Genomic DNA, 4,506 nt, shown 5'->3' with positions numbered 1-4,506 from the left:
CGGCGGTTAGGGCTCGATATGTTTTTTTTACAATGGGTTTCAAAAAATTGGTGAGATAAAAAACCTATTTTGCAATTTTTTTTCACAAAAGCTAACAGACTCTCCTCAATGATGCAAGATTTATTAGCCTTGAAACAGTATCCTTATTTGGCATTTATTTTTCGTTATTTTGTGAGCGCTGCGCATACATACATAAATATTCGTAACTTCGTACTTTGCGCTCGGGACTTTTACCCCGCAAAATTTGGTACAAATATTCCCGGCCATGGAAGCATAATGAAAATGTGAGTCTATGTACTTTTGATTATTTTCCCACTCGGATTTTGGCCATGCGCTATGCTGTGAATAGCATCCGAAACGAGCAGAATGGCAAAGCCAACATTTTAAGGGATTCACTTCCCTTTCAAACATTGAGAAGTTCTTTAAACATTCCCGGGGTTTCCTTCTTCCTCGGAGCTTTTCATGTCGAAGATATAAGCCTTTATCAGCAATAGTTTTGCTTAGTAAGTATCTTCTCTCATCAGAAAACTACCTCCAAACCCAGGTACATTGGTTGATGTAGAATTCCATATATTTATACTTATATATGTATGTATAAAAAAGCGATAGTTTAGAGACACAGAATATCCAACGTGAAATACGTGGAAACATAAAAAACGTTTGAAAATAGTGAAATTCCGTCGGTTTTTTTTTTTTTAGAAATTTCACGAATGGTCAATACGGGACAAATACACGAGATTAAAGGAAAAACAGAAAATCCCAGCCGGAAAAGTAGTAATGCATTACATGTGTGATAAATAAAACACAGGCCGAAACAAATTTTTACCCAGAAACCAGACTATACTTTCCCGAAGGTTTTCGGTGCGCTGAACTTAAATCTGGCCACAGAATTTTGAGATATTCTAACCTATATGTGCATAAAATGCCGTTGTTGCCCATTTTTTAAGTTGTGTATGCAAGCCAGAGTAATTTTTCTAAAAAAATACAAAAAAGGTGTTAAAGTACGAGTCTTTCTTTGAAACGGCGTTGTGTTTGCTCAAATATCTTTTTGCTTCGCTGAGATATTACAATTGTAAGTTTAAGTTTTAAGTGCTGCGGATAGTACACATTAGGGATGTTGCGAATGTGGAATTTTAGACATCCGCGGATGCGAATGCGGATTCGAATATCTAACAGCTAACATCGGATGCGGATGCGGATGCGAATGCGGATGTCAAGTATTTAAAAGTAACAATTAGAATCTAGCATAATGGCGAGATCGTATGTCAGGTTTTTCTAAAGCTTTTTAAAAAGGATTCCTCATTCTCACTCCTTTGGCTGTTTCAGAATTTGAGGAATCTGTAACTTTATCAGCGTTTTTCGCTTTTAGGTTTTATAATTCATTTTTAATTCTTTCTTCTGCGAGCTAAATAGGTGGATATGGAAAATAAATTATTATTTTTGAACAAAATTCTGTTTTCAACGTCGTGGCTGCCAGCCGAATAGGATCAGAATATTGTTATTTTTTTAAAAGAGCACCGCGTTTTTTTATAAGTGTTTGAATCTCGGATAGTTACATTCTTATCTAAATCCCTATTGAAGGAGCTTACTCTTTCACTTTAAATAGCCAAGGGACAGTTTTGCCACAGAAGTTTTTAGCCAAGGATCCAATGTAAAAATCCTATGAAAAAATATTTCCCGACAAGTAAACAAAATTACTAAAACGAATATATCTTTTTCATATGGAATAGTAGCTTATGTCGAAAAGCTGGATTAGTATAAAGCGGCATTAGCAGCATACGATTGCGAATGACTCACTGGCGCCGAGCCGTTGAAGAACTTTTGGCAAATAAACGTGCAAGAAATAGTTCCGACCCTAGCAAGTCAATATTCTTATTAAGTCTCATCAAAAAATTCCTTGTCGTTTAAAGGATAAAGGGAATGCCGCATTATACCAAAACCAGCTTGTCGACATAAGCTACTATTTCATACGAACACACATATGTAACATCAAAAGCAAATCTCGAAAATTTGGTTAAGAATTACAGTGCACACTTCTTCTTTTGTGTCTAGTAGTTTTTTTTTTAAGAAATCAAAATAAAGAAAGAAACAAATGTAGGTATTTAAAGCACAGGAAAAAATATTATTAAAAGGACTATGTTCTCTTTGACGTATGTCAAAGGTCAAGTAGAAGTGGGAACTTGTATGAGTGCCCATTGGTAGCCCGGTTATATAGCTTAAGAAATAATATATTTAAAGAAATTTTTATCAAAGTTGATAAATATGACATTTGACCAGTTTTTTTACACAAATACTCCCACGACCACAGGTAAAAATAATGGTTACAATTTGTCATTTTGTTTGCCATATATACATTTTATCAGTGCACTTGCAAAACATTCGCATTCGCGAAAGCTCCGCATTGACTATTGCGAGTGCGATAATAATAAAATAAGCAAGATATGGGAAATTTACTTTCGGAGTGGGTTGGGATGACGCCATGTGCCTCTGATGCGTTCAAACGCACGGAGGCAAAGGAAGCCTCGTCGAGCAGTTACCTGAGCTCTTCCAATCCGTTTATACCAGTCTGCTTGTAGACAGTATCGGTTGTGCTCCGTGGTAAGCAATGAAGAGAATGTAAAGCGGTTAAAAAGTTGAGAATTTTCTCTTCAGTAAACCATACTTCATTTGAAATTTTGACTACATTACGAACAAAACTTTCACAAAAAATAATAAACGTTAAATAAACGAAAAAGAAATAGCCTAAGAATGCTAAAATGTCTCTTTCCTATTAATATTGCCGCCACTGTATAACCATCCTTGGAAAATCTGCAGTAGGTATCTAAACTAAAAAACAGAAAAAACGATGCAGAACTTTTTGATTTTTGAAGTATATGGTAATTGTATACAAATCAAAAGCTTATTTTTATAAATAGCATAGCAAGATAAATGCGACCCTGTACTAGTTCTGTTGTTGTTGGAATTGCTACATATTTCTCTCATTCCTCTCATCCCGCTCACTTCATTTTTTTGCTGTCTCTTGTTATTGCATTTGATACATTATTTCGCTGCTACTACCCATGCATGCTACCACTTTGCAATGGGGTGCTCTCGTACTCTTCGAAATTTAGAACAGCATTTTTGCATTTCGTGCAATCCTTTCATCGTGCAAGACTTCGAGAATACCCCTATTGTGTCACATTTAGCAGTTTTGCATAAAGAACAAGCTTCCATCGCGACATTGTTTTTAAATGAAAACATACGAAATGTGTATGTAACGTATACATCTCGTAGCACCATACACAGTGAGATAACGTTTGCTCCCACTCTTAATTTAAAAGTCATAATATTTAAAAGTAATTGAATATTGGCGTGAAATATTTTTCTACAGTATTCTTCACGAATATATTTATTAATTTTTTCATGTATTTGTATAACAATTTCAGAAATAATTTCGTATGTATCAATAAAAATTTTAAAATTGGAATTTTTGTTTCGTTAATCATCGTCATCTTATAATCAATGTAATTTTTTTTGTTTTAATTTGGTGGCACACCAGTCTTATTACTCTAGATTTGTTAGTCTCACCGAAAAGAATATGTTTACAGTTTAATTTTAACATTTAGAAGTATCTTAAATTTCTAAAATCATAGACTCTTAAATTTCAAAAATTACAAAACTTCACAGATATGTTGTGTTTGATGCCAACTTCCTTTGCCTCTTATATGAACAGTCTATTTGAAAACTTCCCAAGTAATTAAAACAAGAAAAAAACAGTTATGATTTTTTCCGTACTTTTTCGCCTAAATCAGAGATGGGCAAAGTGGCTCCCAGGAGCCTTTTGCACTTAGGAGCCGGCTTGGCACATTTAGGTGGTACATGAGGGGTAATATCAAGAGCCAGTATGAAGGGGGGAAGAAGAGCGTATTCAAATTTCTTGTACTCCGACTCTCATTACTAATATATATGATGCTTTTAATGTATTTTGTACACCCCTTTACCCTGAGAACTGATTTAGCTCTTGCGTAGCACTTGTTGACTCTTTGACGGCTTTAAGAGCCAAAAATTTGCCCATCCCTGGCCTAACGTCTTAAGGCTAAAATTGTTTAAATGCTCTATTTGTTGCACTGGTTTCTGGAACTCCATTGATTGAAATAAACGCAAGAAGAATGCTTTAGCGTTTTTTATGCTCGCGAGAGAAGACGTTACACTAAAAATAAAAATAAAAAAAGCTCACATTTTAATATAAAAAAATTAAAAAAATTTAATTTTTAAACCTGTTTTCTCTTGCTGTCAATGCCAAATTTTTTTTCATTTGTTTACTCCTCCTATTGGTGAAAAACGCTATTGAAAGGTACAAGTGATTCGCTGGACCAATGACTTCCTCTCTACACTAAGCTTTTATTTGCGATTTGAAATAGAATTGTGCCGAATTTTCATAAAACCCGTGTCGTAGTGAAGAAATAGTTGCGTTTTTGTTGTACACTTTTTTTTTTGTAAATTTTGTCATTGCAATGACTAGTGGAA

Source organism: Rhagoletis zephyria, unplaced genomic scaffold, assembly GCF_001687245.7.
Source record: "Rhagoletis zephyria isolate East Lansing unplaced genomic scaffold, Rhagoletis_zephyria_1.1 Rzeph_scaffold_00752, whole genome shotgun sequence".
Lineage (NCBI taxonomy): Eukaryota > Metazoa > Arthropoda > Insecta > Diptera > Tephritidae > Rhagoletis > Rhagoletis zephyria.
Note: the sequence above shows the minus strand (reverse complement) of the source record.